An 18,820-nucleotide genomic window follows, 5' to 3' on the forward strand; every position below is an offset into this window, starting at 1 on the left:
TTGTTTCTTTAAAAAAAGAATGAAGAGGTAGCATCTTGTACAACTCTAAGAGTATGCTATAATTTTATATTAAGTTTATGTGAAGGCATGATAATCATGAACCCCTCAAAGGCTGAAAAAAGTGATGGGGAAAATGGTGCAGAAAGAATAACATATCTTCCAAAGAATGAATACTTCACACTCCTCCTCCACCAACCACTAGCCATTATCAATTTTTTTCTTCCTTTGGCAAGTACAATAAACTTTTATTACTTTATAGTTTATGTATAATCTATCCATCTATGTACTTTCAAATGTTATCTGTTACTTACATAAATTTGTTTTCATTGTTCCTTAAATGATATATTTTTCTTTTTTTTTTAATGTCATTTATTTTGAGAGAGTGAGTGCGTGCATGCACAAGTAAGCGAGGGGCAGAGAGAGAGAGAGAGAGAGAGAGAAAGAGAGAGAGAGAATCCCAAGCAGGCTCCAAACTGTCAGCACGGCTTGATCTTATCAACTGTAAGATCATTAGCTGAGCCAAAATCAACAGTCAGATGGATGCTAAACCAACTGAGCCACCCAGATGTCCTTTAAATGATATATTTTTCTATCTGTGAAAGTATTTGGGTATGTTGGGTTGGAATGAAATATATCATGATTTTTACCATCAAATTCATGGTAATATTTTTTATTTTATAGATTTTTACTAAGCAACAGAATTTTCTTAAACAAATTAACATCTTTAAGCAAGGAATAGGTGTACTTTATTCAAAGTTTCAAAGCATATCACAGACCTAGAGAAGAAAGGAATTAATATCAACTGAGTATCCCAAGTTTATCAGATGCTGATCCAGATAAATACGTGTTGGTTCATCAATCCTTACAATAACTACATGATAGAAGTATTGCTATTCTCTTTTCTGAAGATGAGAATACAGAGACTCGATGTGAAGTGGAGTGGTCAAGTTCACACTACTAGTAAGTAACAGAGTCAGAATTAAAATCAAATGTTACAAAACCCAATGGTCATTTCTCTGTGCTCATCTTAACTTCATTTCACATAAGCATTGAACAAACTCAACAACACCCTCTTTGAAATACTGACCTCTCTTGGCTTCCAAATACGACACTCTCTTGGTTTATGCCATCCCCACTACTACTACCTCTTAGTCTCCACTCTTTAATCCACCTCTTCTACCTGATTTGTAATTTCTAGGATTCCTCACACTCAGGCCAGAGCCCTTTGAGATTTGTCTCTTTTTCCTGGATCATTTCAGACATTCCCTTGGATTTAAATGCCACTAACCTTATGCTCATGACTCCCAAACATGTATCTCTAGCCTTGACTTATATGAACTTCAGGTTTGAATATCTAATTGTCTAGTTTCTTTACATCATCACCTAAACATCTCAAAGACATTGTAAACTTAATGTGCCCAAAAAAGAAATCATGATACCTACCTACCCAAATCTGCCCATCTTTCCCCACTGAATAAATAGAAATTCTGTCCAAAGGTTGTTCAAACCAGAAACCAAACAGCCTTCTTTTATTCCTTCCTTTGCATCATCCTCAATATCTAATTCATCAGTAAATCCAGTTGTTTCTTCCCGTAAAATATATCTTAAATTCTTCTACATCTCTCCATCTCCACCACTACCACTTTAACCCAGGTCTTCATTATTTCTCACCTGGACTATGCAACAGGTTCACCTCTACTCTTACACCTACTCTAATCAATTCCCCAAAATGTAATCAGAGAAGCTTTCTTAAAATAAAACATCAAATCAATCCCTCCTCTGCTAAAGGGCCTACAATGGTTCACCATTGCACTTAGGATAAAATCCAAACTCCATTATCATGATCTACAAAACTCTGCCTATCTTTCCAATCTCATTTTATGCCACTCTCCCCTCATTTCACTACAGTCTAATTCACACTAGTCTTCCTTCAGCACCCAGAGCACACTAAGCTCTTTCCAGCTTCAAGTCTTTTTCAGATGCCGTTCCCTTTACCTGAAACACTTCCCCATTAATTATCTAGCTAGCGATCCTGAGTCACTACCTCAACGAGACAGTCCTAAACCACACTGTCAAGAATCCCTTGTTAGTTTTCTTATGGAAGTTATTATATTTTGTAATTGTTTAATGTATTTGTCTTTTTGTTGTCTATCAAAATAGAATGTAAGCTTCATAAAGGTAGAGACTAATTAGTTAGCTTATTTTTTTTAACTTATTTATATTTTCAGTGTCTGGTACAAAATAGCTCTCAATAAATATTTGCTGAATGAACAAAAACAGGGTGTGTCTAATTTCAAAACCAATGCTCTTTTCATTATATCATGCTATCACCTTAAAGGATCTTAGAAATCATCTAGTCCATGCAGAAAAAGAGAATCTCTTTTGCATTGCTGGTGGGAATGCAAACTGGCACAGTTACTCTGGAAAACAGTATGGAGGTTCCTCAAAAAATTAAAAATAGAACTACCCTACAACCCAGCAATTGCACTACTAGGCATTTATCCAAGGGATCCGGGTATGCTGTTTCAAAGGGACACATGTACCCCAATGTTTACAGCAGCACTATCGACAATAGCCAAACTATGGAAACAGCCCAAATGTCCATCAGCAGATGAATGGATAAATAAGATGTGGTATAATATACAATGGAGTATTACTCGGCAATCAAAAAAAATGAAATCTTGCCATTTGCAATACGTGGATGGAACTGGAGGGTATTAGTCCATCAGAGAAAGACAAATATCACATGACTTCACTCATATGACAAATTTAAGATACAAAACAGATGAACATAAGGGAAGGGAAGCAAAAATAATACAAAAACAGGGAGAAGGACAAGACATAAAAGACTCTTAAATATAGAGAACAAACAGAGGGTTCCTGGAGGGGTCATGGGAGAGGGTATAGTCTACAAGGATAAGGGGCATTAATCTACTCCTGAAATCATTGATGCATCATATGCTAACTAACTTGGATGTAAATTAAACAATAAATAAATTTAAAAAAAATTATCTAGTCCAAACCTTTCATTCAGCAAATAAAAACAAAGATTCAAAAAGACAAGTGATTTGCCCAAGGACACACAGTAATAAGTGACATAGCCATAATAAACCCAGGCTTTCTGACTTCTGATTCAGGGTTTTTCTTACATATCACATTGCCTTATGATGATAGCCCCACTCAAAAATACACCTAACAACTTTTCCACAAAGTGGCCAAAAATACCAGTAAAAACTTCTGCAATCATTTACAACACAAAGCATTTGGTTGTCAAAATCTTTTACATAATTATTCCTATTTTTAAATAAAACATTTGAAAATATAGATAAATAGTTCTCCATTTTATATTACATAAATCATTTACTTCACAATATAAACAAAAAATTGCTTCATACAGATAATACATTTAGAATGAACTTTCTTAGGGCAATCACTTTTGTTCCTAAAAATTCACTGTTTTCTCAATAGCCAATAATTCTCTAAAATTCATATAAAATGTAAAACTCACATAATTTTGAAACTAAACAAGAAACAAGCAAAATATCCATAGTTAATAATAACCACAGATGAAAGAAGAAATAATCAAACCCAGGAATCCTACACTCCCTACTTCCAGAATCTAATCACTGGTCTGCAAAGAACTTAGCTATGTATCTATTTACTCAATCCATGAATCAATACAAAACTGCCTCCAGCTCCTTCTATCCCTCCAGAACCCAAATCAGATAACTACAAAACCATCTCAAACTGCTCTTATCGCTCAGTGACTGATGGAGGAATCTTTGACCCAACTTTTCTTTGCCAACAATTTACTTCTCCATTAAGCACAGGTATCCACATCCACTATTCCATCTACTTGTGTATGTGTTTTTTAATTTCCATAATAAAAAGTTAGGAAAAAAACTGCCATTGGCCATTTAATCCTTAAAAATAACTATGTCTCCATCTACCTCCTCATCTTCTAAAGAATTCTACATAATTTTTCAAAAGTATTAGAAATAATAAACATAAAATTTTTTATTTGTAGCATTATAACAGTAATTACTGCAAAGGACAAATATTTCAGCTGTATCAATAGTTCAAATAGGTTTATATGGGCTATCCTAGTGAATGAGACATTTATACAGCATTGTTCTATGGAAAAAAATGTGGAACTTTTGCTTTATTTCCAACTTCCCTAAAGTTACTATGCTAAACTTTCAAAGTTTGTCTTAGTTTGTTCAGGCTGCTATAACAAAAATACCATAGACTGGGTGGCTTAAACAACAAACATTTATTTCTCATAGTTCTGGAGGCTAAGAAGTCCAAGATAAAGGCCCTGACAGATTCAGTGTCTGGTGAGAACCACTCATTCCCTAGTTCATTGACAGCTGTCTTTTTGCTGTGTCCTCACATAGTGGAAAGGGGCAAAGGAGCTCTTGTGTTCTCTTTTAAATTTTTTTTTTCAACGTTTATTTATTTTTGGGACAGAGAAAGACAGAGCATGAACGGGGGAGGGGCAGAGAGAGAGGGAGACACAGAATCCGAAACAGGCTCCAGGCTCTGAGCCATCAGCCCAGAGCCTGACGCGGGGCTCGAACTCCCGGACCGCGAGATCGTGACCTGGCTGAAGTCGGACGCTTAACCGACTGCGCCACCCAGGCGCCCCTTGTGTTCTCTTTTAAAAGGACAATTAATCATTTCCCAAAGGCCCACCTCCAAATACCATCACTTTAGAGATTAAGTTTCAATATATGAATTTCAGGGACGTAAACATTCAGTCTATAGCAAAGTCCTTTTCACATAATCAGTCATGTTCATTGTTTTTCCCTCACAAAAATTTCACAGTTAACATATATATCTTTGTTATTTACCTGCCAGTTGTTCTGAATGTTGTGTCATTTAATTTTCAGTGGGTCTTTTTGGTACACCAGATGTGTCTCCTGCTGCTGCTCATTAATATGCAAATTACCTCAGAATATACTGGACTTCTATGGGTTTCAAGGCTCTAATTTTTATCATTTAGAATCTGGCAAAATAGTCCTGTTGGAAAAGTTTCAGAAAATGAATTTCAGCAGTAGAGTTCAAAGCTCTTTCTTACTTCAAAAACTCAAAATCCTATATTTCAAATACAGACTAACAACTCACTATTATTATGCATTACAGTGAAATACTGCTAGAAGTATAAGTAAATCATGTCCAGTTGGTATAGCATGGAGCATACACCCATTCTATCATGGAAAGTGCCAAATCTGTGTTGTCCAATAGAGTAGCCAATAACAACCTGTGGTTTATGGGGCACTGGTAATGTGATTAGCCCCATCTGAGATGTGCTGTAATACAAACACACACTGGACTTTTGAACACTTAGTGTAAATAAATGATGGGGTGCCCATTGTTTATTTATCATTATGTATCAACCATTAATGGTGGCTCAGTTAAACATCCAATTCTTGATTTCAGTTCAGGTCATGATCTCAGGGTTGTGAGATCGAGTCCCATATCGGGCTCCACACTGAGTGTGAAGCCTGCTTGGGAATCTCTCTCTCCCTCTCTCTCTGCCTGTCCCCCACTCACGCATGCATGCACATGTACTCTCTCTCTCTTTTAAAATAAAAAAATAAAAATAAATAAAATAAAATAAAAAAATAAGCATTTAAATAAATAAATAATATAAAATATCTCAATAATTTTTATATTGGTTACGTGTTGAAATGATACTATTCTGATATACTAGGTTATACAAAATACATTAACATTAATTTCACCCATTTCTTTTTACTTTTTACTTCTTTTTAGTATGATTACTAGAAAATCTTGGGGCGCCTGGGTGGCGCAGTCGGTTAAGCGTCCGACTTCAGCCAGGTCACGATCTCGCGGTCCGTGAGTTCGAGCCCCGCGTCGGGCTCTGGGCTGATGGCTCAGAGCCTGGAGCCTGTTTCCGATTCTGTGTCTCCCTCTCTCTCTGCCCCTCCCCCGTTCATGCTCTGTCTCTCTCTGTCCCAAAAATAAATAAACGCTGAAAAAAAATTTAAAAAAAAAAAAAAATCTTAAATTATATGCATGACTCACATTTGTGACTCACTTTATATTTCTATAGGTCAGCACTCCAATGTAATTAATAGAGTTCTACTATATCTAAACTATTTATTCCTCCTCCTCTTACAAAAGACTAAAGGGGCACCTGGGTGGCTCATTAGGTTAAGCACCCAACTTCAGCGTCCAACTTTAGCTCAGGTCATGATCTCATGGTTCGTGAGTTCAAGTCCCATGTCAGGCCCTGTGCTGACAGCTCAGAGCCTGGAGCATGCTTCAGATTCTGTGTCTCCCTCTCTCTGCCCCTTCCCACTCACATTCTGTCTCTATTTCTGTCTCTCTTTCTCAGAAATAAACATTAAAAAAAATTTTTTTAAAGACTAAATTGTCCTCATGATGATGATGATGATGATACCTTAAATTCTACCAAGTAGTCTCAAATTTATGACCTCATTTGATTCTCTTGATCTTCTAATTTGATTTAGTACCTCTCTCCACATCAATCAAACCATCATCATCTAGAATCCTTGCATTTTTGCAATACCTTGCTTAGGAAAGATCTATTTTCCAGAACTGAATTAAAAAACAGAACAAAAATATCATGGCACTGGTAGATAAAGCTGTTGAGGACATCTAACTTTCTACAGTTAAGTTAGTGTTTGGTGTTTGTCTTTCCCCAGAGAAACAGCTTTTGATTAATGTGTTGTGGTGGATAGCCCACAGCAAGCAAGGTTCTTAAATGAAAATATATACTTTCAGTAAGAATTAGCAAAAAAAAAAAAAAAAAAAGAAGGGACAGAAACAACATCAGAATAGATAATAAATACTAATCCCCTCTGCTCAAAGCAGAAAGTACTACATTATTCAAGAATGTTATAACAGCTAAAGGAGTTTATTATTAGAACACTGCTTAGTTTAGCCAAGGTAGTAAAAAAGAAAATTAAAACAACAGTTCAATGATTTTGAAGTTTTACTTTTTCCAGCCACTCTCAGTTCTCTGAGGGGAAAAAAAAATTAGCAAAAAAACAACTGCTTTTCGCTGTATCAAATAGGTAGTGAGAAATTCTGGAGTCCGAGTCACCAAAGAGTAGGGCTATGACATTTTCAAAAATAAGCATTAATAAGTTTAATCAGTGTCCACATACCAATTTTCTCCTGGGAAAATTCAAATGCTTCATATTAGAGATCAATTCATTCTGATAATCATAAAGGAACTGTTAAAATTCTATAGTCTGAGCAAGTGGAAATATAAATCGGTACACATACTTTGGAAAACCTTTCCATGTTATTTTCTACTTACTCCTAAGCATATACCCAACAGTAATGCATGCACATTTATATCAAAAAACTTACATAAAATTTTACATGGTATTGTTCATTATAGCCCAGAGTGGAAACCCATACACCCATCAATAGGTGAATTCATACAGTGTAATACTACACCGAAATAAAATGAACCAACCACTACTACATAATGACAGTGATGACAGTGATGATTCTCACAAATATAACACTGTGTAAGAAAAGCTAGATGTAAAAGAATACATACTGTCTGGTTCTATTTAAAAAAAAGCTTATGTTAGAAACAAGATAGGAGACCCCAAATGCAGTCACTTATGCTAAGCCCCCCATCACCAAACCAAGACTTAATTACAGTTTTGACCTCTCTCAGAAATGGAATCTTAAACCATTTAAACAAGAATCACCTGATCTAAGTATTAGGGAGGTAATCTACCTGATAGACCCCTCACAATCCATTTTTTGCTAGTAAAACTTCCCTGTTCCTGCTCCCTTCTGCCTGTAAAAATCTCTCCTTTTGCACAGCTCCTCCAAGCTCCATTTTATCTGCTAGACTGGATACTGTCTGATTGAAATTGATTTTCACTCAAATAAAGTCTTACAATTTTTAATATGCCTCGATTTATATTTTAACACTAAAACAGGGGTGGTTAATGCATGTTCTTAGAAGTCAAGATAGCTATCTTTGGGGAAAAAAGAGAAGGCAGTCAGGTGGGAAGACTTAAGGGGCATCAAATATATTTTATTTCTTGACCTGGGCAGGGTTACATAGATATACTTATTTTGTGACAATGAACTATACAGTTATGCTTTGTGCATTTTTCTACATGCCTATTAAATTTCAGTTAAAAGTAGGTGAAGGAGATTAATAGGTACAAACTTCCAATGATAACATAGATAAGTCACAGGGATAAAATGTACAGCATAAGGAATATAGTCAATAATATTGTAATAACTATGTGGTGACAGATGGTGATTACACTTGTGGTATTTTGTAATATATACAATTGTTGAATCGCTATGTTGTACACCTGAAACTAATATAATATTATATATCAAAAAATTGCCAAATGTAGAAGCAGCAGTAGCTATTGTAATATTAATAAATAAACAAATTGGGTTCAAAAAATAAAATAAAATTCCATGGTCAAAAAAAAATTCTGTGGTCATACTAAAATTTTGTTTTATATTACTAATTAAATTAAGATTTCATTTGGTATTTAGAAATATGTGTTAAATTGAGATTTGTTTTTTAAAGAAAATTTTATCTTTAACCTAACTTTCACATTTTTTAAATTCACAGAATTACAGATCTTCAGAGATGGAAGAAACAGAACAAACTAGTTTGGCTCTAAAAGAGCTTGGGTGACTTGGCAATGATTAAATCAAAAGCAGTGATGGGACTAAAATTCAGAACTTCCATATTATATTGCAGGACTTTTAAAAGTTTATTTATTTATTTTGAGAGAGAGAAAGCACACAAGCAGGGGAGAAGCAGAGAGACAGGAAGAGAGAGAGAATCCCAAGCAGGCTCTACACTGTCAGCACAGAGTCTGTATCACACGAACCATGAGACCCTGACCCAAGCCGAAATTAAGAGTCAGATGCTTAACTGACTGAGCCACCCAAGTGCCCCTACACTGCAGGACTTAAAACTTTTTAATTTAAGAAGAGTTAGACTCCAATACAGAGATTTGGAATCCCTCTACAATCTTGATGGTTTATAACGCTAAAAGGACAAAATCTACAAGTTACTGAATGTCAGTCCTTTATTTTTCCATTTCATTTTTAATAATAAATCATAAAATGAGGGAAAAAAGGCATATCTAGCCTTTTGGTGAGGAACTTTATAAGAATTGGCAATCCATGTCCTTTGAACATTTTTTTTAAAACTTAACTCTTTATGATGACAGATATAAAACATTTGTGTTCAGCCAAATACCGTGTTAAAAACAGAATAGTCTCAGTGCATATTGCTTCTTTCTCTTTTACTTTTTCTAACATGTTTGTAAACAAGTGTAAGAGCAATAAAATCAAGAGGTGTTGATTCCTAATGGAAATGCACCTACATGTAAGCTGCTAGCAATTCAGAAGGTCCAAGGATATATATAACAACTTACTCTCTTTGTTTCCTTCAGACTTCGAAATATGGCAATTCTTCTTGGTTCAATTTTTTTTTTTTTTAAAGAAGCTGTTCTCCTGGCTCAGAAATTTAAAATAGGCTATGGGGTAATATCTTTTATATCTGGTTTTTTCCTGTTTAATTTCTTTTTTTTTTTTAACTATTTGTTTTCCAGGAGGGGGAGGAAAGAGTTCTATGAAAAGCTTTCATAACAGGTTCAAAAGTATAAAAGCCATTTCAAGCTCCAGACATTTGTAGCCTTTATTTCTTTAGTCCTTGAAAGGGCTTTTTAAATGTTAACAGCTAGGATAACACTGCTTTCCTATACTGATATTCCAGGCTTCTTTTCCTTTGTAATCCTGTGTAATCTTGTGTTCTTCCCCACCTCATTCCCCAATAACCTCCATGCCAGCTTCTTTTTAAAAACAAAATAAACAAAAACAAAAACAAAAAAATATTTCATCATGATGTATATACAAGCAGACTTCTAAAATCCCAAACAGCAGCTACCTCTTGTAATGTAGAGTATTCAAACATTTTTGCTTCAATTTCTTTTATACTTGGTGATTTCATATGCCTATTTAACATGATTCCATGTTAAAAATAATGATATGTCTCCACAAATTAGAGTTAAATAGCTAACAAGAACCTTTGTTAGCTCCCTTTCCTTTGAACTGCTGAAATACAATCTTCAGAAACCAAGTGTCAAAAAAGGTGTTCATTCATACACTCTTAAGTTAAAACAAAAAAGGCTTAAATCAATATAGATCTAGTATTATCCTATTCAAGAAAAAAATTACATAAATAGAAAAAATAATTCTGAAACACTGTATTCCAAGGCTTAATAATGATCATTACTTCTGGATGGTGAGACCATAAAATTTTTTATTTTTTAACTTTCTTCTTGCTTATAAATATATTTTAATTCATCTTATATGTACATGCATTGTTTGTGATAAGGGAAAATATTACCCTTAGTTTAAAAAAATAAGTTTTACTTTATTGCTTTTCAGCATATACAGGTACTTCTTAAAAATTCATATATATTTATATTTAACTATATGTGCATTATAGAAGTAGATAAAGATTCTAAAGTATAATTTCCAAAATAGTAAAATCATGATTCTCATGTAAATTCAAAAAGAACATGAATCAAAATGTTAAGTGTCAGATTTCATTTCCTTATTAATTAATGAGGAAATCATGAAAAAGTGAAAACCAATTCATAATAGAATTTGACTTACAGAGATTTATATGTTCTACTGAACAAAATCCATCTGCATTGGCAAAAATAGGAATCATGTGCATTGTTATAGGCATAAAACACCTGCAACGTTTTCAGTTTTCTATAATTTAACTTTTATCCCTACAGAGTTGTAAAATAGCCTACTCAATCAAAGATGATCTAAAGTGCGCACTCATTTAGGATCAGATAAACCCTTCAGGGTCCCTAGACATTCAGCATTCTCTTGAAAGGAAACTCGGTAATCACTTTTGTCCATGCCCAAGTCTGACAAATTTTTCAAATATATTTTACTAATCAGTAAACTAAATTAAAACTGTTACAATTAAAATATAAATTCCTTGAAGGCATAAAGAATAGAGTCTCTTTCTTACTTATGCCCTGGAAATGTTTAGTAAAGTGTTCTGTACTTAATATGTATACAATCAAAGTATATCACAAAATATTTGAGGTAATACTTTAAGCTTTAGAAACTTCAGACCAGTTTAAATGATGGCACATTAATAAATTATAAAAACATCATGAAATACTGACACACAAAATAGGAAAAAGTGTAAGAAATTGTGAGTAATTTATAGGTATGCAATATAAAATCACAATTGCAAACACAAATTCCATAAAAAGAACAAGCTGTCAAACCAAACATGTCCAATTCGTGAGTTTTTCCATGAGTAACTTTCAAAGTTGAGAAAATTTCAAGGGAAAAAAATCTTAAAACTGAGAAAATTCCATCTACTAAACTAAATTTCCCTCTCAACTAAGAAATGATTGCCATGATCTACAATTTTCTAGAACTAAATCAAAATCATAGAAGCATAGTTTGATGAAGAAACTGAGACCCAAAAAAATTTGTGACTCTCCAAGTTCACACAATTACTTAGCTATTCCAAAATACTCGTTAACATAGAAATCATAATTCACAGTAGTCCTACATTACATAAAACTAAATCATAAACACAAAAGTATTTTAAGAATTACTAGAGGGGCACCTGGGTGGCTCCATCAGTTAAGCGTCCGACTTCAACCCAGGTCATGATCTCACAGTCCGTGAGTTTGAGCCCCGCGTTGGGCTCTGTGCTGACAGCTCAGCCTGCTTCGGATTCTGTGTCTCCCTCTCTCTCTGACCCTCCCCCGTTCATGCTCTGTCTCTCTCTGTCTCAAAAATAAAATAAAAAAAAAAAAAAACATTAAAAAAAAAAAGAATTACTAGACACAGTAATCAATGAATGAACTACTAGACACAAGCACATTGAGGAAATCCTTCATTTTGTAGGTTATCTATTGTCTTGAAAGAAAAGAATTCTCTCTTGGAACTAAGCATCCCAAATTTGGAAGAAATGGATTATTCTCAAGTTTTCACTCAATAAACATCATGTATACCATGTGAATTAACTTTATGTGTAGCAATATCACACAGAAATTAAAAGTATAAATACTAGACTTAGACCAGGTATCAGCTCCACTAATTTCAGATGTGTGATCTTGAGCAAGTTACTTAACTTTTGTATAATCAATTTCCTTGAGCAAGTTAATCTATATACACCTCAATTTCCTCATCTGTAAAATGATAAAATAGTAGGACACACCTGCATGAAGATTATATAAATTAACATATATAAAACAAGGAAGAAACTGGGCCCAAAGTAAGCATTACCATCATGATTGCCAAATCAATGGTTCTAAAAATGTGGTTTGGGGACACCTGGGTGATTCAGTCAGTTGAGCATCCAACTCTTGATTTCGGCTCAGGTCATGATCCCAGGGGTCATGGGATGGCACCTCACATCTGACTCCATGCTGACCATGGAGCCTACTTAAAATTCTCATTCTCTCTCTCTCTCTCTCTCTCTCTCTCTCTCTCTCTCTCCCTCTCCCTCTCCCTCTCCCTCTCCCTCTCCCTCTCCCTCTGTCTCTTCTGCCCCTCTTCCCCACTCACACACTCTCTCTCTAAAACAAAAAAAAATAATAATAAATTTTAAAAATAAACAAAATAAAAATGTTTGCAGACCAACAGTAGCACTGGAAACTTGTTACAAATGTAAGTTTTCTCACCTATCACAGTCCTACTGAATTAAAAGCTCTGGGGTAGAACCCAATAATACAGACTCACAAAAAGTCTTCCAGGTGGTTCCATTGCACACAAAAGTTTGAGAACCACTGATGTGAATCAGTAAGATTTTTATCCCTTTCTCTCTGGACTTATATAAAGCCTTTAGTATATATAACCATTAGTATACTTGATACTTTACACACTTCATCTTTTGTCACAAAATTACTCAAAGATTTGGTTTCAAAACTGAAAGCAACTTTACATCCAGTAGGATAGTTACAGCCAAAAAGACAGATGACAGGTGTTGGCCAGAGTACGGAGAAATTGGCCTCTTCATACATAGCTATTGAGAGCATAAAATGGTGCATCCACTTTGGAGAACAGTCTGACGATTACTCAAAAAGTTAACCATAATCACATGACCACAGCATATATCCATGAGAACTGAAAACATGTTTCCATAGAAACTTATACATAAATGTTCAGAGCAGCATTGTTCATAATAGCCAAAATGTGGAAACCCAAACGTCCATGAAGTGGTGAATGCATAAACAAAATGTGGTATAGCCACACAATAGGATCTTATTCAACCAAAAAAAGGAGTAACATATTGATATGTGCTATATAACATGAATGAATCTTGAAAACATTATGATGTGAAAGAAAGCAGTCACAAAAGACCATGTGTTTGGGCACCTGGGTGGCTCAGCAGTTGAGCATCCAACTTCAGCTCAGGTTATGATCTCATAGTTTATAAGTTTGAGCTTTAGGGTCTCACTGCTATCAGTGCAGAGCCAGCTTCGGATCCTCTGTACCTCTCTCTCTTTGCCCCTCCCATCACTCACACACTCTCTGTCTCTCAAAAATGAATAAACATAAAAAAAAAAAAAAGGCCATGTGTTGAATGATCCTATTTACATGAAATGGCTAGAATAAGCAACTCTATAAAGACAGAAAGTAGATTAGTAGTTGCCCAGAGCTGGGTCAGTGGAAGGAAAAATAGAGTGACTGCTGATGGATACAGGGTTTCTTTTTGGGGTGATAAAAATGCTATAAAATTGCATTTTGGTGGTAATGATTGTACAACTCTGAGACTATATTAAGAAACATCTGGGGTGTCTGGCTGACTCAGTAAAGCATGACTCTTGATCTCAGCATATAAGCCCCACGCTGGACATGGAGCCTACTTTAAAAAAAAAAAAACAAAAAACCACACATTTAATTGGGTTCTTTAAATAGGTGAATTATGTGGTTTGTGAATTATATTTCAATAAAGCTGTTACTTAAAAAGCCTAAAGGCATATGCCAAAATATTATTGATAGAAATATACATAATATAAAAACTGATGTAATAACAATAATCTGCACCTAAACCCTAAATGATACTATCCTGGAATTAAGGGAGGGATGAACAGGGCAAAAGGAGAGATGCTAAATTGTTCACACATATAGGGAGTCATAAGACAATGAGATATTATTGTTTTACTCTTGACTAGAGTAAAAACTAAAATATAACAATTAATAGTATTAAATACAATAGTACTAAATAGTATTAAAAACAAAATGTATATCCCCCAAATTACTAGAAAAAATAAATTAAAAGGAATTACACCTAATTGTTCTTACTTCATTACAATTAACTGTGACTACTTCATCACTATGATGCTATGAGTGATCTTTATTTCTTCTTTATACTTTCTTTTCCACATTTTTACAATGGATTTATCTTTGTGTGAGTCTGCTTATCTTTGTGACTCTTTTTTTAAATCCAATTTATTCATTTATGGTTAATCTTTTAATAGGTTAATATAGTCAGACAATTTAAAATTCAAAAGATACAAAAAGTATGGTGAAAAGTCTCCCTGCCACCATTACACCTCAGCTCCCCAGCCACCAGCACTCCAAACATGGAGTCTACAAATACTATCCATTTCTTGGGTATCTTTGTGGAAATATTTTATGCATATATATTGACTCTTTTCTGCCTTTTTAATACAAATGCAGTAAAACATATACTGTTTTCCACTTTGCTTTTTTTATCCCACAATATATCTTGGAGATTATCTCTTATCAGTACTTACAAAGTTTCCTTTTTTTTTTTCACTGTTTTGTTTTTTATTTATTTTTATTTTTTTCATCATAAGTGTACTCTTTTTTTTAAATTTTTTAAAATGTTTTTATTTATTTCGAAGGAGAGAGCGAGACAGAGCATGAGCGGGGGAGGAGCAGAAGAGAGGGAGACACAGAATTCGAAATAGGCTCCAGGCTCTGACCTGTCAGCACAGAGCCTGATGTGGGGCTCAAACTCACAAACTGCGAGATCATGACCTGAGCCGAAGCCAGACGCTCAACTGGCTAAGCCACCCAGGTGCCCCGATAAGTGTACTCTTTAATCCCCATCAACTATTTCACTCATCCTCCCACCCACCTCTCCTCTGGTAACTATCAGTTTGTTCTCTATAGTTAAGAGCCTGTTTCTTAAGGTTTGTCTCTTGGTTTTTTTCTTTCCTCGCTTATTTTGTCTTAAGTTCCACATATGAGTGACATCATATAGTTATTTGTCTCTCTCTGGTTGACTTGTTTAACTAGCATTATACTCTCCAGCTCTATCCAAGTTATTGCAAATGGTAAGATTTCATTCTTTTTTATGGCTGAATAACATTCTATTGTATGCATAAATACACCATATCTGCTTTATCCATCATCAATCGATGGACATTTGGGGTTGTTTCCATAGTTTAGCTATTGTAAATAATGCTACAATAAACATAGGGGTGCATGTATATCTTTAATTTAGTGTAGCATTTTGGATTTTTTGGGTAAATTCCCAGTTGTGTATTACTGGGATCTTAGGGTAGTTCTATTTTTAATTTTTCAGAGTTTCCTCTTTCCTTTTCATAGTTACATGGTGATCTACTCTATGGATTTACCATAATTATTTAGCTAGTCTCATACTGACAGATTACTTTTATATTTGGCAAGAACAACAAAGTAATTTGAGAATAAGCTAGAATGTTCTCAAATTTTCTCCAAAACAAAAAACAAATAAAAAAAGTGGGTATCACCATTAATTTAAAGTCACAAATTCTCTTTGATAACAACTATTGGAACATTGCTGCTTTTTGTATATAAAGGTCTTATGACCATGGGGCGCCTGGGTAGCTCAGTCGGTTAAGCATCTGACTTCAGCTCAGGTAATGATCTCAAAGTTCATGGGTTCTAGCCCCACAGTAGGATCTGTGCTGACAGCTCAGAGCCTGGAGCCTGCTTTGGATTCCTTGTCTCTCTTTCTCTGCCCCTCCCCATCTCTCTCTCTCTCAGAAATAAACATTTAAAAAAATAAAAAAATTTTAAAAAGATGACCAAATTAGAGATACATATCAACAATTTTATGGAAGCAATTTTATAAGCAAATACATTTGCATTTGCTGTTTCATTCTCTATTTTTTAAGTTTCTAGGTATGTGTAAAATAATCAAGCCAATATTTATGTCAATTCAAATTATAGTAGCAATGTGATAAATGTACATGTCCCATGAACAGAATGGGAATTCATCTCATCATCAACAACCATCATCAATCACAAATATTTATTTTTTTATAACTTGTCTTCAGTATTCTACATTAGGCTCTATGGTTCCCTCCATTTATATGATGCCTTCTTTTTATTAATTAATTAATTTATTAATTTAAGAGAGAGAGAGCACGTGTGCGAATGAGGCAGGTGGCAAAGGGAGAAGAAGAGAGAATTTTAAGCAGGCTCCACACCCAGCACAGAGCCAGACAAAGGGGCTCAATCTCAAGACCATGAGATCGTGACTTAAGCCAAAATCAAGAATCAGATGCTCAACCGACTGGGCCATCCAGGTGCTCTTATATGATGCCTTTAAAATCAGCTTTAAGATAAGTTTCCTCTCTGAGTCTCCCAATTGAACAATGAATTCTTCAAGTATTTTTCCTTTGGCTTCAATGATACTTAACTCTCCCTGTCCCACATCTATCTTTTAATCTTTTAATCTCAGGCTCTTCCTAATTATACCCTTAAATGTTCTCCCCACCCCCCCCTTTTCCAAGGACCTCTTTTCTACATGATCACTGAGTGAGCTCAGTCACTCTCCTAGTCTACCCATCATCTCTAGATTGGTGATTTCCAAATTTATGACTTCTCCTAACTTTGAAGCCCATATTTCTAACTGCCTACTAGACAGTTCCAGTTGGTATCCCACTAATACCTTAAATTTAACATGTCTAAAAGTTAAAAAAACTCATCATCTTACCACATAAACCTGCTCCTCTCTGACCACATCCATTCATATACTAATACAACAAAAATTTGAGTCATGGTTTATACACAAATCATGATGTGAAGCTTAAATTCTACTCAAAGGGTTCTTAGATAGTATATAATAGTCAGCAAGACTTATATCTTTGTTCATAGCTCTATTATAGCACATATACTTTTATTCTAACTAGTGATGGCAGACCAACAACATAAATAAAAGGTAGAACCAGAAAATGAGATGGAGGGGCACCCAGGTGGCTCAGTCCATTAAGCCTCAGACTCTTGGTTTTGATTCAGGTTGTAATCTCATGGTTGTAGGACTGAGTCCATCCATGCTGATAGTGCGGAGCCTGCTTGAGATTCTCTCTCCCTCGCTCTCTACCCATCCCCTGCTCTCTCTCTCTCTCAAAAAAAAAAAATTAACTTTAAAAATTTTAAGAAAAATAAATGTAAAAAAAGAAAGAAAATAAGACAGAGTGGATGATTGAAGTCAGAATACAGACCCTCAATTATAGGCCAATTATAACAACTTTACCTACTTAATTCTGTACAAAATGGCACTTTCTGAGCAGGAGAGTCTCCACATTCCATTTTCAGATGATGAGCCTGGTTATGGTGTGTAAAATGGATTTAACTGGGAACTATTAGAGCATGGGAAAAGGTTACTATAAATCAATGAAACAGAGGATTTGAACCTGAACACACATAGTGAGAGATTCAAACTCAAGCCTGGATGATCAGCCTGGATTTAATTAGCCTATAGAGTTTTGTTGAGAATATGATACTTCTATGCTTATCAGATTTCAGTTTCATAGAACACTAACCACTCCTGAATACATGCCCCACCCTTCTTCCACAGTGTTTTAGGGTCTGGCTCAAAAACTTTCAGGGAAGAATTTCCCCATTTCCCTCAGCTAAAATGAACTGCTTCTATAGCATTAAAAAAAAATTCTTTTTTTCATTTTACAGAGCGAGTGAGCAGAGGAGAGGGACAGAAAGAGAGGGAGAGAGAGAATCCCAAACAGATTCCATATGCTGAGCCACACGCATGGCTGGATCCCATGACCCTACAATCATGACTGAGGTGAAATCAAGAGTCAGACACTTGACTGACTGAGCCACCCAGGCACCACCTATAGCATTTTGTCTGTGACTTACTGGTGCCACTTAATCATTCCTCCCCGACCAAGCTGTAAACTCCTTGAGGTAAGGGATTATACATTATTTACTCCGGGTTTCTTCAAATTTAGCACAATGCCTGACACATACTAAGCACACCATGTAAGTGTTGATTTATACTGGCACAGTGCAAAGTGCATGGGTTTTCGGAGTTAGACAGACTTAAGGACTAAATCCTCCATTAGCCATCCACTCATTAGCTAACTATCTGATCATGGGCAAACACTTAACTTTCCTTAAGTTTCATCCTTTATAAAATAAAAATCCTTGGAAATTGTTGTGAAGCTTTGAGAAGCACCTAGCAACATGTAAAATGCATAATGGATACTCAATAAATAGTAGTTATAACAATGGCTGCAGGAATTTTTTTTAGTCTCAGATAACACAGTAGCAAGTTTTTTGTACAGAACATATTTATCAGAACTTTTATGTATTCTTTAGGTTTGTTAACCATGTTCAGTTATGACTGCTTTGGGTTGAGGGGATATTAATGTACACACTCAACAGTTATGAATGCCAACTACATACTAAAGCATTGGGTATATAAAAAATGAAAAAGGCATGGTCAGGAAAGTATTTTAAAGTGCTATTAGTAACAGGGCATCCATCCTCTCCTTGTCTCCACTACCCG

Source organism: Lynx canadensis, chromosome D1 (genome assembly GCF_007474595.2).
Source record: "Lynx canadensis isolate LIC74 chromosome D1, mLynCan4.pri.v2, whole genome shotgun sequence".
Taxonomy (NCBI): Eukaryota; Metazoa; Chordata; class Mammalia; order Carnivora; family Felidae; genus Lynx; species Lynx canadensis.